The sequence below is a fragment of the Neolamprologus multifasciatus genome, chromosome 8 (genome assembly GCF_963576455.1).
Source record: "Neolamprologus multifasciatus chromosome 8, fNeoMul1.2, whole genome shotgun sequence".
Taxonomy (NCBI): Eukaryota; Metazoa; Chordata; class Actinopteri; order Cichliformes; family Cichlidae; genus Neolamprologus; species Neolamprologus multifasciatus.
In genome coordinates, this window is record NC_140446.1 from 27,919,351 (window position 1) to 27,945,146 (window position 25,796).

At 43.1% G+C, this 25,796-nt stretch overlaps 1 protein-coding gene and 1 long non-coding RNA gene across 4 annotated transcripts in view; one reads left to right on the forward strand and one right to left on the reverse strand.

The window, feature by feature from the left end:
• Nucleotides 1-25,796, reverse strand: part of rbfox3a (RNA binding fox-1 homolog 3a) — a 518,942-nt gene that overhangs the window by 417,784 nt on the left and 75,362 nt on the right. The gene's annotated exons all lie outside the window — the stretch shown is intronic.
• The window catches only part of LOC146513266 (uncharacterized), a 242,356-nt gene that overhangs the window by 1,335 nt on the left and 215,225 nt on the right, over nt 1-25,796 (forward strand). The window lies entirely within an intron of this gene.

Consider the following 25,796-nt stretch of genomic DNA (forward strand, 5'->3'; position numbering starts at 1 on the left):
TCTCATAATGATACTAACAGAACGGCTTGTTGAAGAAAGAGAAGGAAAAACTACAAGAACAAGGAGGAAGCAGCAGAAGGCTAAGCAAACACACTTCAAACACTTCTTCCTCTCACAAAGGTAAGTGATGAATGATAAAGGCAACAGGATGCAATAACTGATTCATGTGGCCCTCTGAGAAGAGAGACCCCTCCAAACCCTCCATCCTAAATTCTCAGCACCTCCTGCATTGGCCCCGATCATAATTGTTTCAAATCTGTCTAATATAGACTGAAATCATTTCTTCAGGCCTGTGAGCTGCAGAGTTTACACACCCATATTTTGTTTTCAAACTCATTTGCTGTTTATTTCAAAACCTGAAACATTTAGTCAACAATTAATCAAATAAAAGTAAACTGCAAGAAGTTTCAGGTACGCTACGTCCACACTTAAACGGGTATTTTTGAAAACGCAGCTGTTTCGTTCACACGTAAACGGCGTTTCGAATCACCGAAAACAGAGATTTGTTTTTAAAACGCTGTTTTTTGCGTTTACTTGCGGACAAGGAATACAGAGTTTGTCACGCAACGTCAAAGGTATGTGCCTTTTTCACGTCACGCTGTGGCCACCTTATTGTTTACATGAGATGAGTTGCAGAATGGCAGATTGAGACAAAATGCTGGTAATCTGACTGTCTGCAGGTTTTACACACAGTTACTGTCCCTTCATTTACAAAAGCAGAGGCGTCACGCTGGGTTTATTTTACGTGTAGTTGTTTTTTCCTGTGTAATAACATTCAACATTGCTATCAATACATTTTTCAAAAAATGCCTCTCTGTGCAAAATGGGTTTAAAAACATAAACAACTGTTGGATCCTGTTTGTCTGTGATTTAAACAGCCCAGCGCTGCTCCCGACGCAGGGAAACTAATCCTGCAGGGAGACCTACCTCGTGCAGGTGAAGCCAAAGGGAAGATTTGCTTCACCATATTTAGTGTTTGGCTTAGAATGAAGTTGGTTTGCAAAACATATTTGGTGATGCTTCATCTCCTGCTTTGCGTTTGTGTGGGAGCCCCGTCAAAAACCTGTCCATGATGCTAGCAGTGTCCAAGTCTTTTTTTTTTCCTTTCATACCACGCCCCCCTGCAATGGCTCAGCGTCCCACACTTTGGGAACCTCTGCACTAACACATGCCATTAAAAAGTTCATGCATGAATGTGTGTGTGAATGAGGCCTGTAGTGCTCAACAACCAGTCAATCTGCAGATCATCAATTCTCTACAGATGTGGAGGAAATGGAAATGGAGTGGACCAACATGACAATGCTGTTGAGTTAGCAGGATGCTACATGCTGACAGACTAGCAGACGACTCCGGCAAGACCAGAGGTGGAGGTTTGTGCATTTATTAACAATGCTTGGTGCATGAACTCCACTACGAGAGTCACTGCTCAGCTAATGCGGAGTTTTAATGGTCAAATGCAGACCTTACTATCTCCCCAGAGAACTCACCTCTATCATACTCACTGCAGTGTATATCCCCCCTGACGCTAATGCTAGGTTAGCCATTAACAAACACCAGGATAAACACCCCGAGGCTGCTTTTATTGTTGCTGGCGACTTCAACACCAACTTAATAGGCTTTTAGTGCCCACCTGAGAATTCATGTCGAGTGAGTAACAGGTAGTTTGCGTAACAAGTTCAAAATGCTACACACTACAATGCTAATCCGATTACTTATATCATGTGAGGGTGAAGACACTGCTTGATAAGATTGTTAAGGTTTGCTGTGTTTTGGTGAATATGTGCCCCAGTGTCTTTGTCAAACCTTGTTGAATATTCATAAAACTGCTGTGTTGCATGTACAGTTCATTGTAAATAATTCTACTTCCTGTAAAATGGTTTCAATAAATAGAAAAGTATGTTTTGGTTGTTTTTATTCAAGATCTGTTCACATGTACTTAGCAAGCACATACACATGAAATGCAAACTATTTACATGGCAACGCACAGCTGGCATCAACCGTGAACCACAAAATGAAACACTACTACTTTTTTAGAGCAGCAGTTTGTTTGGAGAAGTATTTGCCAACAAGAATGGAGGCTTAAAATGGACAAATGTTGCACCCAGTCGTTTGTGAGTTGGATGTGCGCCTCCAGGGACGTATAATTCCTAAACTGATTTGCTGTGTATGCGCTGACTCCACAGACAAGGTACGCGACGATATCAGGATAGGACAACGGTGGTAGGTCGTCTGGGTTTCCACTCCACTGCCTTATTTCATACGGGTCCACATTACCGATGCACGTTATTTTTTCCAAGTACCGTCTCTTGGAGTCTGGGCAGTCGGTCGCGATACAGCCCTTTGTCTTTTGCGCTGACTTTAAGCTTGGCTCTCGCAGTCCTGCTTCCAACACAGTGTGTTTGTTTTGATTCGTGGCCTTCTAACATGGCGCCGCGATCCCACAATGCACTGCGGCGTCACGTCAAAATGGTCTGTATTTGTATAGCGCTTTACTAGTCTCTAAGGACCCCAAAGCGCTTTACACATCCAGTCATCCACCCATTTACACACTGGTGATGGCAGCTACATTGTAGCCACAGCCACCCTGGGGCGCACTGACAGAGGCGAGGCTGCCGGACACTGGCGCCACCGGGCCCTCTGACCACCACCAGTAGGCAACGGGTGAAGCGTCTTGCCCAAGGACACAACGACCGAGACTGTCCAAGCCGGGGCTCGAACCAGCAACCTTCCGATTACAAGGCGAACTCCAAGGCCCTTTAAATATCCGATAGCAGCTAGGTCCCCTAACTTTCAGCAGCTGTTGAAAGGATGAAGTTGTATATCAGTGGTTAGAAACACCATCATTACTTTAAGATTAGTTTAACACAAAGTCAGGGCTGACCCGGGACCATGGCTGTGAGTCACAGCATGAAGGTCCTTTCACATCAGACGCAGCATGTGCTGCTAATGCTAACTGCTAACTAAAAGCCAAGGATCCAGAGCTTGTTGCTGGCTGCTGAGCTCTGTGGGTTTTTGCAGCAGCTCTACCTGCACTAGATGCACCTGCTCCTCGTCGTTTCCATGACTTTATGTCAGAGATGGAACTCTGCCCCCGCCTCCCCCCCAGGTCCGCAGCGCTGTTGAAAAGGCTCTGGAGGAAGCAGGTAAACCTGTGACACAAAAATCACCAAACTGAGACCACAGACTGTTTTCCTTCATGGTGATGAAGAAAAACGCTGGGCCGGCATGTAAAAGGGTATTTATTCCCTCAGGGCCTGAAGCTCCATAAAGCACCCCTCTGACAGCCAAACCCATCTGTTCTCTGATTGGATAGCTAAATTTGTGATTGACATGACATTGGCCAATCAGATGAAAGGAAGAAAAATAGGTTCAAAATTCGTACTTGTAACTTGAAACTTGAGTGCAGAGTTTCACACGTATTTTTTGGTCCACACACAAATCTTTTTTACGCACACAAATCTGATTTGCAAGTACAAACTATTTATGACCACAATTTGAGCCCAGACTTCTGGCTCATTTTGTGGGGATTGTCCCAGAAACACCATGCATGCTGACGCTCATTAATTAATGTTCTCATTCATATATAAGCATGTTTTCATTATGAGCTGACATCAGAACAACAAAACAATAATGTAGCATTATAATAAAAGTTGGGTCCAAACACCAGCCAGCAGAGAAGGCCAATAATGATATTACTGTAACCGCATGTTTTATTACTAATAAATAAAGAGCCGGAGTGTTTGTGGATGTTCTGATCCTGGATCTGTTTGCTGAGTCAATTTGGGACACAGCAGGGTGCAAGTTGAAATATGCAAATGAGCAGCAGCAGGAAATGAGCATCTCTTTGAAGTGTAAGTCTGATAGTTTGCTTTGGATTTGCTGGGTAAACAGGCGAAGCAAACTAAAGCCTCTGGGTAAATGACAAACACGAATATCAGCAGTCAAGGGAGCCCAGCCACTCAGCAATTTGTGCTTGTGCTCACTGCAGTAGCCACGCTGTGTCTTACATTGAAATCTCCTTCAGCAGAAAGCAGAGCTCAGCAGTAACACGTTCAGCAAGGGAGCGAAGAGCCGCCACGTGATGGGCTCTGATGGCCGTGATGGAGTAACGTCCTTTACAACAGACTCAATGAAGCCATGAAAACAAACTCATTTTAAAAACCAGTTCAAAAATGTCAAACATTACAGCTTCGAGTTATTCTGTCAGAAAGTTTGTCTCCATCATAGTCGAAGTTTGGGATTGAACAGCATCTGTGCTGCATGTATCTGACTCCAGCCAGGTCTGACAAAAAGGTCCGCCGAGCACTGATTAAGAATACCGTGAGTATAGTGTGATCTGCTCACCCGTCACACAGTGTGGGAGTGACGGGTGATTGACTGCAGATCAGTTGTTAATCTGAGTGCCATGACAAAAGGTGGAGGAACTCCACTGTCGAATGAACAATGGTGAAGTTCTCAGAAATTCTTAAGTTCTGAGACGGTGATTGTGAAAACCAGAAGTGTTTTTTGGTCACCATTATGCAAAAACAGGGTTCTCACACACTTGTGACAGCCTGTTCAGCTGAACTGAATATTTCTAAGACTGTTTTTGGAACAGTTATCTCTAAACCTTGACTTTCTTCCGCTGTGGCAGCTCCTCTAGAGAATCAGCAGTTTACTCCTCGTCCAGAGACTCATGTTTCTCACCCCGGGTCCATCCGAACACTTTCACCTGTGCTGATCTTGTTCTCTAAGTTCTTGTTTTGTTATTACTCAGCACAGGATGTTTGCTGTAGAACTGGAGTTAATGTAAAGACAGGGATTGTCATTGCCTTCTACTTTCTGTCGTACAGTCTTAACACATGCACATAATCCAATATGGCGCAGACAAAGGAATGCACCGTGCCTCTGAATATAGCGAGGTGCTGACTTGACTGAGAGCAGTTAGCATGCTGTAACGGTAAGAGGAGGCTGCTACTGTACCTGATGGCCACCACACCATCTGCTGCCTGTAGGAGCTAGATGGTGATGACGAGACTGATGATGATGATGATGATGATGATGATGATGATGGTGTGTGTGTGTGTGTGTGTGTGTAAGATATTTACAAAAAATATCTAAATCCTTCCTGACATTATGAGAGCCAAAGTTTCGTACAGTAGGGAGTGTGTATCCAACCACTGCATGTGTGTGTGTGTGTGTGTGTGTGTGTGTGTGTGCCATCTTGGCAGCTTGTTAATGGTAAACCCAGGTCCTTTGAGCAGGCTTTTGGCTGTATTATTAATGATGCCATGTCCCTTCATGTCTCCTAATGGCACTGCGAGTCCATCTGTAAAGACCGAATGTCCCACAACAGCCCACTCAGTGACTGTGTGTCAACGTCTGTGATTGTGGCTGTGCCTGGTGTGTGTGCACACGGCTGCAAATGGGCAGTAAGTTTGTCCTCGGAGACCGTTGGTCATTGAAGGCCTGTCCGTGTGTCCATCTGTGCACTGCAGGGTGAGTGAGTTCAGCCTGTGTGTTCGTCTTAGTCTGCCAGCCAGAGCCCGTGTCAGACACCCTGTTACTCTGGTGTGCAGTCCTGGCATCTATGTGCCAGGACTGCAGTGTTGGTCAAGTTACTTGACAAAAGTAATCAGTAACTAATTACTGATTACTTCCCCAAAAAGTAATCCCGTTACTTTACTGATTACTTATTTTCAAAAGTAATTAATTACTTAGTTACTTTTTAAAAACACGATGTATAACCTGAATAGGTGATAAAGTGATAGATCTTTCAGCCCAATTCTACTTTTTCTGCATAATCATCATACAAAATGTAATCAAATGGAAAAGTCTCTTTTTAAAACTTGTTTTATTAGTTTTAATCTTTTAACTTTATGCATCAAGCAAAAATGTAATTATCTGCAACATTCTCTGACTGGAAGAAATTAGTTTAACATTTAAACCTATTTTCTGCACATTCCAGCACATAAAATAAAACATTTCTTGTGTTTACACTCAGTCTTTCAAATAGATGCAAGTAAAACACAGCAGAAAATAAATAAAGTCAAAGACTAGCGGTCCTGTTGCTCTATTTTCACCTGTAAAGCAGGAGTGGGGTAGGCGGAGGGTTACCCTGGTGCAGGTGTGCAGCGGTCAGTGGAAGAATCCGCGAGTTTCTCTGTGAGTTTCCCATTACGTCGTAGCTACTCGGTGCTTAGCTTCGGAAGTTTAGGGTTTTTTCGCTGTAAAAAGAAGTTTTCTTCCCACGCACAACGGACACTAATGTTTTTGTCACTTTTTATGGAATCAAACTCAAAGTAAGGTCAGTACTTCCACGCTTTAAACGCTGCACACTCATACTCTCTCTGCACTCGATATATGATCCATTGTTGATCTGCACACAGCTGTTGTCACGAACGTCGCACTCGCTTACGTCACTGTCATGAGACATTCTCGCAAAAAAATCACGGTTTTAGTAACGTAGTAACGCAGCGTTCCTACGGGAAAGTAACGGTAATCTAATTACCGTTTTTGCGATAGTAATCCCTTACTTTACTCGTTACTTGAAAAAAGTAATCAGATTACAGTAACACGTTACAAGTAAAGCGTTACTGCCCATCTCTGGTTAGGAGACATTCAGACGACAAAGTGTGAGTCTTATCTGTGATAGTTTACATTATGTTTTTCATATAGCATTAACTTAAAGCTACAGTGGAATGAAAGACCATCTATGCTCTCCAAATGTGCTGTTTTATAAAGCTATGCACTGTGCTCACTCACTGAGGGGTGACAGTTCAGCAGCGTCCCGTTACAGAGTGGCTGCTAAAATGGCTGAGAGCCTGTCTGCATGCAGGGAAACCAGGCTCATCTGGACTGGACTTAATAAGCCTGCAAAGGTTCATAACAAACTTTGCACATTTGGTGTTCATGTAACAGATGGGTGATTATTAGCTCTCAGTAAAGATAAACACTTTATCGTTCCCATATTTGGGAAATTCTTTACATTTGAAGTTCAATTTAAATCTAAAGAGCATCTTAGTACTGACATAAGCCACAGTGTGTCACTACACCAGGTTCATTAAGCTGGCCAGAAAATGCTGAATGGTTTCAAGATTGTATTTTGTCAAATGTATTTCTTTTCTTCTGCACAGCAAAAACCTGTTGAAAAGAATTATTTATAAGATATCAGGAAATGCTGAGACTTTAGGGGAAGGTGACAGCTGTTTCTTTATAACTTATTCAATTCAGCTTTATTTAGACAGCGCCAAATCACAACAGCAGTCACCTCAAGCCGCTTTATGTTGCTCAGTAGATCGCACAATAATACATACAGAGAAAAACCCAACAATCATATGACCCCCTATGAGCAAGCACTTTGGTGACAGTGGGAAGGAAAAACTCCCTTTTAACAGGAAGAAACCTCCAGCAGAACCAGGCTCAGGGAGGGGCGGGGCCATCTGCTGTGATTGGTTGGGGTGAGAGAAGGAAGACAGGATAAAGACATGCTGTGGAAGAGAGACAGAGGTTAATAATAACTAATGATCACATGCAGAGAGGTCTATTAACACCCAGTGCATCATGGGAATCCCCCGGCAGCCTACGTCTATTGCAGCATAACTAAGGGAGGATTCAGGGTCACCTGGTCCAGCCCTAACTATATGCTTTAGCAAAAAGGAAAGTTTGAAGCCTAATCTTGAAAGTAGAGATAGTGTCTGTCTCCTGAATCCAAACTGGAAGCTGGTTCCACAGAAGAGGGGCCTGAAAACTGAAGGCTCTGCCTCCCATTCTACTTTTAAATACTCTAGGAACAACAAGTAGGCCTGCAGAGCGAGAGTGAAGTGCTCTAATAGGGTGATATGGTACTACAAGGTCATTAAGATAAGATGGGGCCTGATTATTTAAGACCTTGTATGTGAGGAGCAGGATTTTGAATTCTGGATTTAACAGGAAGCCAAAACAGGAGAAATATGCTCTCTCTTTCTAGTCCCTGTCAGGACTCTTGCTGCAGCATTTTGGATTAGCTGAAGGCTTTTCAGTGAGTTTTTAGGACTTCCTGATAATAATGAATTACAGTCGTCCAGCCTGGAAGTAATAAATGCATGAACTAGTTTTTCATCACTGTCAGGATGGCCTAGAAAGTCCCTGGTTCTGTCGGAGGTTTCTTCCTGTGAAAAGGGAGTTTTAACAGGAAGGGGTCATATGATTGTTAGGCTTGTCTCTATATGCATTATTGTAGGGTTGACCTTACAATATAAAGCACCTTGAGAAGACTGCTGTTGTGATTTGGCGCTGTATAAATAAAGCTGAAGTGAATTACGGTTGGTGTTTTCACCATCTCTGAAAAAATGTTTATTAGCATGAGCAGGTTTGGGATATGGCTTTTCGTTCGTTTATTTATTTATATAACACATTTAATTACAACAAAAGTGTTGGCCAAAGTGCTGAAATTACACAAAGTGCTGTACAAAGATAGAAATTACACAATAAAATTAATGCAACAAAATAGCATCAATATAAAATACCAAATACCAAGTAACAGATATTTAAGTAAATAAATAACTGTCATGCTGTGTTGATACCCAATGAGTAAAAATGTGTTTTGAGATTTAAAAAGATTGAGGGTAGGGGCCTCAACCGACCGGGCGTTTGCGGTCGTGACCGGGCGACTTTGGTGTAGCCAAGAGCAAAAGATCACCTGATCTAAGAGCTCTGCAGTAAGTCAGACAGACACTCTGGGGCCTTTCCATTCAGAGCGCCTTCATTATGTTTCCCTGTCCACAAGTCCATCTGCATCTGAATTAAATTCCTTCATCCGGTGGTGAGTGCAAGGGTCGGTGTGGACATCAGTGTGCCTGCACACCTCTCACCATGTTACTGCTGAACTTGTCGTTCTGTGACTGTTTACTTGGATCCATCTGTGGACCTAAAATCTGAGATGTGCTTTAAAGTTTAGTGCAAACGTTCCTGCTCTGTCTCCAGTATGTGGATGTGCTCCTCAGCATCGAAGCTGTGTCAGAAAAAGCATGGCATTATGACTGAGGCCTGGATCAGTGCTGATCAATGTCGTGACCACGGTCTCTGTTCTCATCCTTTTAAGGTTTCCTTACAATAAACTAGCAACAAGTGCACAGCTGAGATTCACAACATTGAACCTTTGTTTCTTCCTGTAGCTCACTGAAGACCTGCAAGCATCACAATCACACTGTAATGAGCAGCACGAGGACTGTTAGAGCTTACAGCTTACTGAATCAGCTGCACTGAAGGTGCATTGGGTGGTGACTATTTCCTGTGACCAACAATGATTGTGAGGTACACCAAATGGTTAAAGAGATTTGCAAACAGCGTCCAGCCTCATTTGTCGCTGTACAAAGTGAAGATGTCAAGTCAAAGCTGCACTGTAATCCTGCACAACAACATAATCTGCAGTTATTGAGAATATCAGAGCTCATAGAGGGACAACACTTCTTAATAAAAAAAATTGGAGGCCTACAAATTAAAATGCATATGTGGCTTCAAAGCCTGTAGGTGCAATTTAATTTTTAATTTGTTTACAAGTTATTGCACAAGCACCACATGTTGTGGATGCAGCTTCCCTTAATGAGGTTTGGGCTGGAGCTGTTTAGAAAAGTCTGTACGAGGTCTGCGACACAATAACATGCATGTGTGTGTGCGAGTGTGTGTGTCTGCAGAGTGCACTGTCTGCTGCAGAAAGATGCTCAGGCTGGCACCCTGCTGACACACACATTTCACTCATACGACATGAAACTGTGTTCCAGTTCAACCTGAAGTTTCAAATAAAACTGCACATTAGGAAAGACCGTGCTGGTGACAAATGAAATAATGTAGCGATAATAGTTTCATAAGTTTAGCAGAGTGTGCCTCCATGTGCCCAGATTCATGTTGCCCATCACTGTTGCTTTCATTATAAGAAGAAGAGGGATCACGATTTCTTCTTAACTGGATGTGGACAAACAAAGAAGGACAAAGAAAAAAAGATTTAAAATGTAAAAAGAGGCAGGGGGATATTTTTAAAGGGGGGTGCACAGCAAGGAGCATGAGTCCATCAGAGGGGCATGGAAAGCCAAAACCTGACCTCCTGTCATCATATATAGCTTATACAGTGGGGCAAAAAAGTATTTAGTCAGCCACCGATTGTGCAAGTTCCCCCACTTAAAATGATGACAGAGGTCAGTAATTTGCACCAGAGGTACACTTCAACTGTGAGAGACAGAATGTGAAAAAAGAATCCATGAATTCACATGGTAGGATTTGTAAAGAATTTATTCGTAAATCAGGGTGGAAAATAAGTATTTGGTCAATAACAAAAATACAACTCAATACTTTGTAACATAACCTTTGTTGGCAATAACAGAGGTCAAACGTTTACTATAGGTCTTTACCAGGTTTGCACACACAGTAGCTGGTATTTTGGCCCATTCCTCCATGCAGATCTTCTCAAGAGCAGTGATGTTTTGGGGCTGTCGCCGAGCAACACGGACTTTCAACTCCCGCCACAGATTTTCTATGGGGTTGAGGTCTGGAGACTGGCTAGGCCACTCCAGGACTTTCAAATGCTTCTTACAGAGCCACTCCTTTGTTGCCCGGGCGGTGTGTTTTGGATCATTGTCATGTTGGAAGACCCAGCCTCGTTTCATCTTCAAAGTTCTCACTGATGGAAGGAGGTTTTGGCTCAAAATCTCACGATACTTGGCCCCATTCATTCTGTCCTTAACACGGATCAGTCGTCCTGTCCCCTTGGCAGAAAAACAGCCCCATAGCATGATGTTTCCACCCCCATGCTTCACAGTAGGTATGGTGTTCTTGGGATGCAACTCAGTATTCTTCTTCCTCCAAACACGACGAGTTGAGTTTATACCAAAAAGTTCTACTTTGGTTTCATCTGACCACATGACATTCTCCCAATCCTCTGCTGTATCATCCATGTGCTCTCTGGCAAACTTCAGACGGGCCTGGACATGCACTGGCTTCAGCAGCGGAACACGTCTGGCACTGCGGGATTTGATTCCCTGCCGTTGTAGTGTGTTACTGATGGTGACCTTTGTTACTTTGGTCCCAGCTCTCTGCAGGTCATTCACCAGGTCCCCCCGTGTGGTTCTGGGATCTTTGCTCACCGTTCTCATGATCATTTTGACCCCACGGGATGAGATCTTGCGTGGAGCCCCAGATCGAGGGAGATTATCAGTGGTCTTGTATGTCTTCCATTTTCTGATGATTGCTCCCACAGTTGATTTTTTCACACCAAGCTGCTTGCCTATTGTAGATTCACTCTTCCCAGTCTGGTGCAGGTCTACAATTCTTTTCCTGGTGTCCTTCGAAAGCTCTTTGGTCTTGGCCATGGCGGAGTTTGGAGTCTGACTGGTTGAGGCTGTGGACAGGTGTCTTTTATACAGATGATGAGGTCAAACAGGTGCCATTCATACAGGTAACGAGTGGGGGACAGAAAAGCTTCTTACAGAAGACGTTACAGGTCTGTGAGAGCCAGGGATTTTCCTTGTTTGAGGTGACCAAATACTTATTTTCCACCCTGATTTACGAATAAATTCTTTACAAATCCTACCATGTGAATTCATGGATTTTTTTTCACATTCTGTCTCTCACAGTTGAAGTGTACCTCTGGTGCAAATTACTGACCTCTGTCATCATTTTAAGTGGGAGAACTTGCACAATCGGTGGCTGACTAAATACTTTTTTGCCCCACTGTACATGCAGTTCCACAACAATATGACTCTCATGAAGCTCAAGATTAGTTCAGGTTTTGGACACAAACCTGAACTAAAGTGCAGACAAAGTGACACTTTCACACTGTGAGCAGCCAGGAACTGATATTACAGCTGCACACTGGAAATACTGGGAGATTTATCAGCACTGAAACACATGAACTATGGTTGCACTTTGTATTTTAATGTCTAATATGCAGCAGTTGTTCATCATTGCAACAAAACATTCAGTCTTGATCTGAATCAATACAACAGAGGAAGCACCCGTGGTAAAACGAGCCAAAGCATAAATGAAGAGAGAGAGCAGAGTCTGACAACACAGTAATGAGTCTTTCTTATTGATTACTGTATGAAACTGTGTGTGTGTGTGTGTGTGTGTGTGTGTGTGTGAGAGAGAGAGAGAGAGAGAGAAAGGATCTGGTGAACAACAGTTGGTGTGATGTCAGGCTTTGGCCACATGTGTGTTCATAAGTAATTGTTTTTTTCTGCTCGTGCACTGTTATTGTCCAAAAATAATTCAATTAAACTTTATTCATACAGCACCAAGTCACAACAACAGCCGCCTCAAGGTGCTTTATATTGTAAGGTAGACCCTACAAGGGTCTGGGTATCGTCACTGATTTCTAGAATCAATTCGATTCGATTCGATTCAATTCGATTCGATTCAATTCGATTTGAATCTGGGAAATTTTGCCTCACACAATCAGAAATATTATAACTCAGATCAGTACATTTACATATTTTTGTATCTATAAAAAGTAAGCTGACACTTTCGAGACTTTATCAAAGGTGTGAGCGTCACAGCAGAGGCCTTTGTGTCAAAGTAACTGAAGATGAAACAGAAAAGCATGAAGGAGCTTTTCCTGGGATTTTATAAAAATATTCTGCAGTACATCAAAAGCAAAAGAAAACCATTAATCAACTTATGAACATGACCTCTGAAGTTACAGCAGTTTTATTAGAGACACGGCGTTTTGCATTTTGTATCATTTTAAAAAGTTTAAATTTGTTCAGAAGCCTGTTGAACAGCAGAAATTAGGTTTTCTTTTCGGAAGTAAGTAAAAGGAAAAAAAAACATCGGCCGACAGCGCTGTGAACAACAGTAGACTTGTGCGTAACAAGCGAGCCAATAATCAAGAAAACAGACAGGGAGAGAGAGAGAGAGAGAGCTGTGCATGAAGTGTGATTTTATCCTGGTGGAAGCAAAACAGTAAAAGTCAGAGTTGTTGTTGTTTATGTGAAGCGTAGTTTGGATCTTCTTTTGCTGCTGGTTCAATATTGTTTGGAGAGAGATCAAACTAACAGCTTCAGAATCAGCACATAAAGGACATGAACACAAAGCTCGACCCGCCGAAACATCAGAGTCAGCAAGCTGTCGGCTTTCAGCCACGACCGTGTCCGTGCCATCGGGTGAGAAAGGCAACATATCAGTGATTCTGATGCGTCGGCGGCTCCGAGCTTTGTGTTTATGTCTCTGTGCAGAATCCATGTTCCTGCTCTCATTTACTGTTTTAAATGTTTGGTGGTTGTTGAAATTTTGTGATGTTTCACCTGAGATTCTGGAATTTTGGGCAAAATACATTTAGATAAAAAAATCGATTCAGGATTTTAATGAATCGATTTTAATCGATGAATTGATTATTAAAACCCAGCCCTACCTACAATAACACATACAGAGAAAAACCCAACAATCATATGACCCCCTATGAGCAGCACTTTGGCGACAGTGGGAAGGAAAAACTCCCTTTTAACAGGAAGAAACCTCCAGCAGAACCAGGCTCAGGGAGGGGCGGGGCCATCTGCTGTGATTGGTTGAGGAATGCAAACGATTTCCAGTTTTGTGCACACACTTTCCGGATTTTTCTGTCCTAAAGAGTTCAAAAACACTGCTTATACTAATGTTAGTTTCTAACACTGATTTCAAAGTGCACGGTGGGGCGAGCAGGAAGTCCTGCAGAGCTGGTGTTTAAGCCAGGAATCAGTGTTGAGGCAAAGCAAAGATGTGAACACTTTTCACATTAATAAACCTGCTCGTTCACTTAGAGAGCGGTTTGGTCCTCACCAAAGGAAAACCTGCCGATGCTTCTGAAACAAACAAGGCGTCAAATCATCAAAAAATAAAGAAACATGAAGCTTGTGTCATGAAGCTCGAGTGGCACGAGACGAGGAGAGACCAGAATGTATCTGTCAGCATGACAACGAGCTAAGAGGAGATACACCAATCACATCAATGAGCTGCCCGAGTTTGTTCAAACAGTATTTGGAGAATCAGCAGCAAAAAGGCACCAAACAACACACGAAGGCAGGCGAGCTCATACCCCTCAGCTCATAAATCATCAACATGTTACAGAGAGTGCTTTAATGTGAGGGACAGATTCATAGTGTGCAGGTTCATCCATTGTTTCGGGTTCTTTAACTCTCTAAAGAAGACTTTATGGCGTTTTGAAGACCCTCAGATGTCGTTTGGAGTGGGTCACATGGAGTGTAAGCTCCACACACTTTGACTGAGTAATAACTTTGATGGAGTAGGTGCTCCACTCCTCCGGTTTGGGAAACAGCAAGGTAAAAGCAGCTTTATGACAGCTCGGTTGATTTATTCTCACCATCCACTGGAAAAAATGACAAGTGAGACAGAGGGCGAGAAAGAGGTGCAGAGAAGAACAGAAAAACACACAACAAGAGATTCAAAAGAATGATGGCGCTCCTGTCCTTTTAAAAAACAAGCACCCAGTCCCCAAATGAAATGCATCTCCTAATAAATCAGCCGCGGGTTAATAAAGTTGTCTTCTATTTCCAGTGGGAGAAGGAAGGTGAGGAAAGGAGAAATGAGCAGCAGAAATATGACCCCGTCAACACAATCTCTGTTTTTGATTGTCTCCACAGAGGTCACCATGAGCACGCCATTTTTCCTTCAGCCTCTCCTACAGGACTGTTTTGTACATTCCTCGGATATTTTTCCAACAGTAAATCAAAAAGCTTACAGCTTTAGAAGAAGTGCACATGAGAACAACAGGAACACTGCTCTAAAAGAAGAGGTTGTTCTCAGCGAGTGGCAGAAACACAGAGAGATGCAGCTCATTCAGTCCTTCAGGTTCATCTTTCTCTCATCAGCTGAAGTCAGTCAGCCGAGAAAGTATTTCAGAATAAATAAATAGTGAAAGTTCTACATGTAGAGATATAAATATGCCCGTTTGTTATTGCACACTTGCTTTATGGGCAGCACGGTGGTGAGCACTGTTGCCTCACAGCAACTGAGTTCAGTTCCACCATCAGGCCGTCTTTCTGTGTGGAGTTTGCATGTTCTCCCCGTGTTTGTGTGGGTTCTCCCGGGTACTCCGGCTTCCTCCCACAGTCTAGAGAGGCTAAGATTAGGCTTCAAACTTTCCTTTTTGCTAAAGCATATAGTTAGGGCTGGACCAGGTGACCCTGAATCCTCCCTTAGTTATGCTGCAATAGATGTAGGCTGCCGGGGGATTCCCATGATGCATTGAGTTTTTCCTTTCCAGTCACCTTTCTCACTCACTATGTGTTAACAGACCTCTCTGTATTGAATCATATCTGTTATTAATCTCTGTCTCTCTTCCACAGCATGTCTTTATCCTGTCTTCCTTCTCTCACCCCAACCAATCACAGCAGATGGCCCCGCCCCTCCCTGAGCCTGGTTCTGCTTGAGGTTTCTTCCTGTTAAAAGGAGTTTTTCCTTCCCACTGTCGCCAAAGTGCTGCTCATAGGGGGTCATATGATTGTTGGGTTTTTCTCTGTATCTATGAAACGCCTTGAGGCGACATTTGTTGTGATTTGGCGCTATATAAATAAAATTGAATTGAATTGAATTGAATAGAGACATGCAGTTAGTGGGGACAGGTTAATTGGAAACTCTAAATTGCTCCTGGGTCGTGGAGTGAACAGTGCCATCACAGGACCACTACACTGCCACTGCACACAAAACAGCACCTAGTCAGGGTGCTGACTATACTATACTCCTCTCACTCCCACCATTGAGGCTGAAGCTCTGGGTCTCCCTCTGAAGGCTGCAGCTAACTAACTTCCAGCATCTGACAGTCCTGAGTCATGCTAACGACAAACACAGTGAAGACTTTTCAGCCGGCATCCAAAGAAAGTATGACTGTGTGTGTTTTCAGTCACACTCAGGGAGTTTTGTGGAGACTCACTAATGAAGTATTCAAATCCTTCAAAGAATGTCCCTCAAAGCTGCAGACACTGTTCTGCTGTTTGAAGACACAAATCAGCTGAGAACACGGAGACACTCTGACACAGAAGAACGTCCATCAAGAAAATCCGACTCCTCTGGCACGCCATTGCACTGTGTTCGCTCATTTCAGAGTTTGTGTGATGGTGCTGTGAGAACAAGCTTCTGGAGAACACGCATACACCCTGAAAGCATCCATCATGGAACAACAGCAACGTGCTGCTCAGTAAACCATAAAGGGACCATCCAGCTTGTTACTGGTGAACATTTAAAAGGCCAGCACCTGTGGCGGTGCACGGTGCATTAGCAGACGCTGAGTGGCTACCACTGCCATCAATGCTGAACTATATTCAGGTCGCTTACAACACACCAGCTTCATCATCGGGGCCTCAGTCCTCTGTATTCACTCAGCCTGTAGTCGCTGCAGTGTTTCAGCCCATACTCAGTGTGGTGACTCCGCCTGTCAGTACTGAGTCCTGAGTCCTGTGTGTATAAATAACCTTTAATATTAATCATCAGTATCACACGGCAGCAGGAAGAAGACTCTGATTAAAGCTCCACCCAGTGTTTTAATCAGGGTCTCACATACATGTGTATCAGAAACATCTTTAATATTACAGAGCTGAGAGCTCGAGGCTGAAACAGCCTGGAGCTATTAAAGGTGATAATTACACAAATGTGATTAAAGCTTAAACCCACATCTGATATTTCAGAGTGACGGCTCAATGGAAACAAACTTTTTGTCCTTCATAAATGATTTTGTGCTTAATAAATACTTGTGTATATGTTGGTAGAGCGTCATATAATAAACAGTATTCTGAGTGTTCAGAAAGATGTTTTTAAAAGAACAAAAAACACTACATGAGACCTCGCCCCACTGAAGAGGACCCTTTCAAAATCAAAGCAGTGATCCAGCAGACTGAAGGTGCAGTGGTGGTGCTGGATGGGTGGTGGTGCTGGACTGTAGCCCTGCAGTGCTGCTGGCATTTATAATTAAACTGTAGCAGTCATGAAAGGGGCTTCCTCTTCCTCTTAAGGAGGATTTTGTCTTTGTGTTTCTTTTTCCACTTTCTCCTTTTATCATCTCACAGAGAACTTCTTTAAAAACTCAGAAACTCTTCAGTGATCTGAAGGCACAAGAAATTCTTCACATTTTTCTAAGTTTATATATTTTAAATTACAGCACAGAGCTGGAAAACTGACTGATGACTTTTTGTTACAGCAGTGTAATTAGTAACAGTGCTGTTAATTAACACATCAAAATTTATTATTCTGTTGCTACACTTTCTAAAATATGATGATTTCCCATTTTGTTTGTATTTATTTTATTTCTATTGTTTAATTTAAAGCAACAATAATGAAACTACCTAAAGTTTACAACATTGGCAGAAGCCATCTTACACAATGTAAGTATCTATAAATGTAGTGTTTAGCAACACAAATGCAAACATATGATTTAGAGGTTTAGCAGATATACAGTATTAATAGACAAGATAATTATTAAAAGGAAATCATTTTATTGTTTTTGTTTTGTTGAATATTTCTAACATAAAACATACACATGATCGAAACATACTATATGTTTAACAAATGGGGCCTCGGGAGCATGTAGGAGTACATAACCAGCCACAACCGGCTAGCACCTCCTCCTGCTGGTCACCAATGTTGCGCGCTGCTGGCACGTCTCTGCGCACAGAAAATCTGCACTGCGCACAAAAAAAAATAAAAAATCACCTGAATTGAAATTAAAATGAAAACTTCAACAATTCTGTTCTGCAGTGTGAGTCAGTGACTGGCTGCTCCTGTATGGATCAGAACGATGCTGCCTTATCCCACAGTCTAGCTAATGATGCGATTCACATTCGTATATACGCAGCTAATCAACGTGTTAACAGGCTATGACAGCGTCCTTATGTGCCGACACCGGTGTTTTAGCAAAGCGGCTGATGTGGAGTGAAGTTAATGACAACGTGTCCAACCATTGGAGATGTGAGCAGGACAGACGGAACAACTGACGGACAAAGTGTGGACTTTATACCAGTTTTTAAATTGTGTTGATCGTAAAACCAGAGTTATGATAAAATATCTGCAATGTTTGTTTTTCTTCCTGAATACTATCGTTGTTTATATTTACTGCGGGAAGAAACGGTAAAAACTGCGTTTTATAAGGAAAACGCTCGAAAGCCTGCGAGCAAAAACAGCCTCCCTCCCCCAGCCTTTCCTATTGGTGGGAAAATGTACCATGTCGACCAATCAAAACATGGCATTTAGTTGTTTAGGAAGAGGGACGTTTTAGGAGTGACGGCGTGTTTGAGATGTGAGAGATTTGTGACGTTTAGCACAAATCTTGTGTAGTTAGTGTGTAGTTAGTGTGTAGTTAGTGTGTAGTTAGTGTGTAGTTAGTGTGTAGTGTAGTCAATAGTGTTGTTGTGTGTGTGAACAATGAGGCGCCTGCTGAGTGTTACAGGTGTTACAGCAGTGACACATCTGCTGCTGTCAGGCCTGCAGGTATCAGGCTGTTGTTCTCCTTCATCTCATAGTGGACAGAAATTATTTTTTGAGGCACAAATAATTTGTGTGGCATCAGATTTGATGCAGAACAGCTGATTGTTCTGTAAATAGTTTGAAATGTTTGTTTAAAAAACGTCTTGGCTGCATTTTTAGGTAAACAGCTGCAAAAAACTTTGATGTTTGCATAACTGAGTTACCATTTTGAAGAAGTAACTATATAATTAATTGCCCAACATTGGTCAACAAGATTTTTTTAATTCTCATTGTAAGTGGGCTAAAGCAGTTAATTAAAAGTAGTCTAACATAAATGCTGTAATTTGATTACTTTAATAAACATGTAACTTGGATGATTCGATGCTGGCGTGACCACAGTGCACACGTCTGCTGTTGCTCACAGTGGTCAAAGGGACGCTCAGGAGGTTTGTGTGTTCAGACACATGAAACATTAGAGGGAACATTGCTGCTCACCCTTTTGATCATCCCATTCTTCATCCATTATTTGTCTCGACTCAGCCAAAGTGGTTGTGTTGGTCGCTCTGGCACAAACAGCACATCCAAACTGGTCCCACAAGTGTCCAGTGGGGTTGAGGTCAGGACTGCAGGCAGGCAATTCAGTCTCTGATAAACCCCATAGATGAAGGTTATCATCTTAGAGGACAGAGTTGGGCCCAGATTGTGGAGATATGGTACGGCTGCTGGTTCCACTTGATATCTCTCTGCATTGAGATTGGCTCCAATGATGATGAGCCTTGTTTTTCCAGTGAAGGAGTTGCTGCCCCACACATCACACTACCTCCACCAAAAGCTGTTAGCCTATCGATGCAGCGATCAGCATAGTGGTCTCTACATCTGTACTCCTTGAGCCCAAGAGCTTCTCCTTCCTGTATTTGTCTGTTGTTAGTTATTAGTAGAGGAAACGATCTGGGAGTACGTCGTGTGAGGCTTTTAATATTTTATAAAACATTTTTTCTTTAACACAGCTTGAAGCTGGTACTACAGAGCACCATCCACATTATTACTTAAAAGCTTATTGAGAATAAACAAAGAAGACCAAACTGATTTTGTCATAAATCACGATTTTTTATTAAACTGAAACATGATAAAAATATACCTCCAGGTTCTGCTTTTGCCATCCCTGTCATAAGCATATTTGGATAACGTCAAAAGCTCAGAGTCTTTATTAAGACTCGTACCTTTAATTGTCATTAAGAGAGCAGAGCACAGTTAGCCCTTCTCTCAGCGCCCACAGAGAACTCCTGCAGCCTCTCTATCCAATCTTGCCATTTTCCCAGCTTTGGGACTGCTGTGCATCCAGGGAAAAGCTTCACAAGCAGTTTGTAGAAATGAGCTTCACAGTATTTGCTTCTGCTACACATCTCCCTGTGAGACACGGCAGCCAGGGAGAAACACCACTGAGTGCTGGGCAGGAGAACAGAGACTGAAGGCTGGAATTGGAAGGTGTGTCTGTGTGTGTGTGTGTGTGTGTGTGTGTGTGTGTGTGTGTGTGTGTGTGTGTGTGTGTGTGTGTGTGTGTGTGTGTGTGAGCGGTGATCTCTCTGAGACTGGATGGTAATTGTCAGGGTTTGGCAGGGCAATCAGTTCCATGCCGCTGAGCGCCATGTCTCGATATAGTCTATAGCAACTCTCAGTACACACACACACACACACACGCACACACACACACACACACACACTCCAAGCGCCTGACCCCCACACATGCTCACTGGTGTGAGACAGAAGTAAGGATCATGTTTCCTGCTGTTTTGGCTGCGAGGAACAAAGGAACAGCCTTATAAACACACACACACACACACACGTGCGTGATATGCACAAACAGTATGTGTAAAATATGTGTATCTTCACACACTTCCTGAGCATGTGACAACACAGATCTCCTGCTAACAGCTCTTACTGTACTTTGACTGTACGGCAGACACGTGCAGTGTTACAGCTCATAAACTAACAATAACAATCAAAGCTCTATACACAGCTGTCATATTGTAGCATGTATACACAGACTCGCACTGTCTCCCACCAACGTCCCTTTTATGTTGTTTTACCTCTGGAAGGGCAGTTTGGGTCTTTCATACATGCTTTGTTTCTAGCTTGTACCACAGGCTGGTTTCCCAAACAAAACAAGGTGAAACATTAACGTCACTCACAGAGACGAGAAAGACATGAGAGAGGGAGAGAGGACGGTAAAGTCATTTCTGCATCAAGTTGATCAACTATAGATTAAATGCTAACCTGTGATGTCCTAATTCTGATAATAAGTCTTTTTTCTTTTATTACAACTATGAGCTAAATTTATTTGGTGTATCAAAAAGTACATTTTTCCCTAAATCCAGCTGTGTCAGGTGACCACAGACTGACGTTTTTATTTCAACAGTTCTTGTTGTAAATCACCTGAGTGATTATTTGCAGAGGCCGTCAGTGATGAACTTGACCGTAGCACAGAAACATTGATGAAGTTCATTCATGATGGCCGAGGATCACCTGTGTCTGTGTTCGTCCTGCTAGCACCGCCTCAGTGACGACACCATTGGAACTGGAATTAAAGGATGGATTATGCTGGTTGAAATCTCACGTATGTGTCAGATTCAACAACTCTTCCTCACACACAAAAGTTAACGAGGAATTCTGTGCTGGTCGCCATGGAAACCTATTCCACGAAGCTCTCGATGCACTGTTGTTGAGCTAATCTGAATGCAGAAAGTTGGCAACCTCTGTTGATCCTAAATGCTACAGCAAGAACACACATCTCTCATTAGAGCACTTCGCTCCCGCTCTGCAGGCCTACTTGTTGTTCCTAGAGTATTTAAAAGTAGAATGGGAGGGAGAGCCTTCAGTTTTCAGGCCCCTCTTCTGTGGAACCAGCTTCCAGTTTGGATTCAGGAGACAGACACTATCTCTACTTTCAAGATTAGGCTTAAAACTTTCCTTTTTGCTAAAGCATATAGTTAGGGCTGGACCAGGTGACCCTGAATCCTCCCTTAGTTATGCTGCAATAGACGTAGGCTGCCGGGGATTCCCATGATGCACTGGGTGTTAATAGACCTCTCTGCATGTGATCATTAGTTATTATTAATCTCTGTCTCTCTTCCACAGCATGTCTTTATCCTGTCTTCCTTCTCTCACCCCAACCAATCACAGCAGATGGCCCCGCCCCTCCCTGAGCCTGGTTCTGCTGGAGGTTTCTTCCTGTTAAAAGGGAGTTTTTCCTTCCCACTGTCGCCAAAGTGCTGCTCATAGGGGGTCATATGATTGCTGGGTTTTTCTGTGTACTGCAGGGTCTTGACCTTACAATATAAAGCCCCTTGAGGCGACTGTGTTGTGATTTGTAAATTGAACTGGATTAAGCGCCTCAGTATCAGCTGACCCCCTCTCTGCTGTCATTGCTCTCCTTCCTAATCGCTCCTACTTTGTTATAACACCACTAACAGTCATGTGTGGAATATTTAGTTGTAAGGAAATTTCACAGTGGTACTTGTTGCACACATCCTGTCACGGCACCATGCTGTGAGCTCCTGAGAGCGAGGAATTCTTTCACACACATTTGCAGGAGCAGTTTGCTTCATACACCTGTGGCCATGGAGGTGATTGGAATCCCTGAATCCACTGTTTTGGATGGGTGAGTGACTATTTTTGCCAATATAGTGTAACTCTGTAATTGGCTGCACCAAACTGCGGTGGAGAAGAGGTCACTAAGCAACCCCTGACCACTGCTCCGCTTACAGGAGCAGCAGAGGACTTCCTCCAACAAGATGTTAGCATAAGAGATATACTCGTGATGCTGGAGCTCCATCAGTCTGTGTCAACTTCACTCTGCTGGGCATGTCATCTGATTCTTTTTACTACAATTATCTCACCATTAGTCTTAAAAACCTCACGGTACCATATTAGCCCTGTTAGAGCACTCACGCCAGGATTTGACTTCAAACTTGTCCTTTTGATAGGTTAGAGCTGGATCAGGTGACCCCTGAACATCCTTTAGTTATACTGCCTCTGCCTGCAGCTGCTGGGAGACCCCTGAACCCCTACTGGCTGCCCCTCAGTGGGCGTGGTTGGGGTTGATGTATCTTCCTGTTAGAGAAGCGTTCCTTCTCCCCTCAGCAAATCATTGACGTTGTGCATGTATATTATTAATGTTGTAAATTGATGCTATATATAAATAAAGTTAAAGTGGAGTGAATTAGTTGCAGTAAATGTGTTGTTCTTCTCTGTTTTTCTAAGATGAATAAAGGACGAGTGACTGAACAGGTCAGGAACTGGCTAAAAAAGCAACGAATGATAATGAGGGAAATAAGGACAAACAGAGAAAAAGTTGATTTGGTTTCTATAAATATTCTCTTTTTGTCTTTGGCTGAACGTGTGGTTTAAACAGAAAATGAAAGGCAGGAAGAAAAAAGGCAAAAGGAGAAAAGGGAGATTGTTCCAGGTGAAGGCATGCCAGCCTGTTCATGTCAGCATTTTCAGTCTGGCAGCAGCGTCGTGCCCAGCCTCCTCCTCTGTGAGCTGATGAGGCAGGCAGCAGAGGGTGGAGGGGCATCTCTGTGCTGAAAGAGGAGGGATGGCAACAACAGGTCTGGGCTCGACCCAGAGGGAATGTTTGAAGCTGATTCAGGGCACCAAACTGGCACCGTGGGGACGACCGGGGTGTCACACACATCCGGCCCGTCAGCCACAGCGCGTCGCAATATTTATGCGAAGGGAAGCAGCTTGTCCTCATTGCTGCTGTGGTGAGTGCCAGAGAGGAGCAAAGGAGAAACTCAGACGATGATGTGCATCAGTGCATCTCGTACTTGTTGACTGCTGTGTTAAAGCTAGATTCAAGATCAATGTCACTAACAACAAAATATGGTAGCTTAGGGTTATGGTGAATGGACTGATTCTTATACAGCACTTTTCTACTCTTTTCCCTCAAAGCGCTCTATACAACACGCCACATTCACCCAATCACACCCATTCTCACAAGCACTTTCTCTGTACTTGGTGCTTTCTAAGTACATTCACATCTGATGGATGCATCAGAGAGCAACTCGCCAAGGACGCTTGACATGCAGACTGGAGGAGCCTGAGATCAAAGCACCAACCTCCTGATCAGTAGGTGAGCTGCTCTACCTCCTGAGCTACAGCCATCTTAGGACAGATGTGCTTTAGTGATACAAATTAGTGACTAAATGGTTCACTCACTTAACCCCGGATGTACCGATTCACGTCCTCAGAGTCGCGCGCTCTCTTTGGTTTTTTCACTTCAGTTACTTTGAAGCTGAGTTCAGTTCAGGCACCAAAACCTTGATGGTTCATCTTTGGGGAATCTCTGAGGTTTGAAAAGGACACAAGTGTGACTTTATCAGAGACACATCTGCCTACATCAGTGTGAAAGCAAACAAATAGATGATTCATTGTGTAACTCATATCGATTACACATTTTACTGTAATGGAAATCAGGCCCCATCTTATCTTAATGACCTTGTAGTACCATATCACCCTATTAGAGCACTTCGCTCTCGCTCTGCAGGCCTACTTGTTGTTCCTAGAGTATTTAAAAGTAGAATGGGAGGCAGAGCCTTCAGTTTTCAGGCCCCTCTTCTGTGGAACCAGCTTCCAGTTTGGATTCAGGAGACAGACACTATCTCTACTTTTAAGATTAGGCTTCAAACTTTCCTTTTTGCTAAAGCATATAGTTAGGGCTGGACCAGGTGACCCTGAATCCTCCCTTAGTTATGCTGCAATAGATGTAGGCTGCCGGGGGATTCCCATGATGCATTGAGTTTTTCCTTTCCAGTCACCTTTCTCACTCACTATGTATTAACAGACCTCTCTGCACTGAATCATATCTGTTATTAACCTCTGTCTCTCTTCCACAGCATGTCTTTATCCTGTCTTCCTTCTCTCACCCCAACCAATCACAGCAGATGGCCCCGCCCCTCCCTGAGCCTGGTTCTGCTGGAGGTTTCTTCCTGTTAAAAGGGAGTTTTTCCTTCCCACTGTCGCCAAAGTGCTGCTCATAGGGGGTCATATGATTGTTGGGTTTTTCTCTGTATCTATGAAGCGCCTTGAGGCGACTTTTGTTGTGATTTGGCGCTATATAAATAAAATTGAATTGAATTGATTTGAATTAACGACTCTATGGTGAAGACAAATGCTCTGTATTGAGTGGAGCAGACGCAGAGATAGATCCTCTGGTATGCACCAGGGTTACATTTTTATTTATTAATCTACTTCCGGTAATCAACTCAATCAGAAGAAAAGCAAGTAAAAAATGTATTTCATCGTCGGGTCATTGATGCTATGGACAAACCTTTACAGGCCGTAAGGTTTGTGTCAGCCGAATCATCGGGACTGTAAACAGAAGTCAGCCAGCCTCTGGTCACGTTAATTTAGTGAAAGCTCCTCTAGTACTGGGCAGTAGAGCTATAAACCACACATCAGTACAGGACATCGGTGTGTGTGTGTGTGTGTGTGTGTGTGTGTGTGTGTGTGTGTGTGTGTGTGTGTGTGTGCGATCTGTATCTCAAAGACTGTTAGATTATTATTTTCAGGACAGGGTCCAATCTCCACATTGTTGTCCTCTTTTTACAGGAGCCTATTGCCTGGTTGGAGGGTCCAGGTCATCTCCGAGGTCACTGATGTCCTGGAAAATCCTTTCAGTCAATCTGAAGGTGCTTCCATTATTATCATTATTAGTAGTATTGCTGTCTGTCAATGGAACAGCTACCTACAGCTGATCCCACAGAGATCATGTTGCTAACAGTGCTGCAGGCTCCCAGTGCAGGGCTATGATAGCAGGAGCAGGGTCCCTGGGAGGGTCAGCTTCCTGACATTTCACTAACACATGCCAGCAAAGCACAGACGTCCACCCACCCTGGCAAATAATTTATTACTTTATTAAAAACGAGTTCAATAAAACTGGGACTGCTTACTATTCATCACTGATGGAGGCAAACAGGAAGAACCCCAGGGTGCTGCTCAGCACAGCAGCTGATAAATAGTCATGGCTGTGTTGACCCTTGTATTCCTTTAGCTTCATGAACTTTTTAAAAAATGTTTTAACTATTTGAGAAAAAGAAAAGACCACAGCCACCTCGAAGATGCCACAAAAATATCATCACGTACGACAGCTGGTAAGTATTTAGACTGATTATTAGCTACATATGTAACAATTGGATAATTACAGTTGAATTTCCTTCCGTTCATTTTTACATATGATTTAGAATTGATCACAGCACAGAAACCACATTAGTGATGGTTGTATCGTCTCTGTCTCCTTGCACTGACTGCTGTTATGTAAATAAAATAGGAAAGTTAAAATAAAAAGCTGCCTCTGTTTTGGATTTTGGCATGCTGCTTATGTTGAATGCTTAAAATGA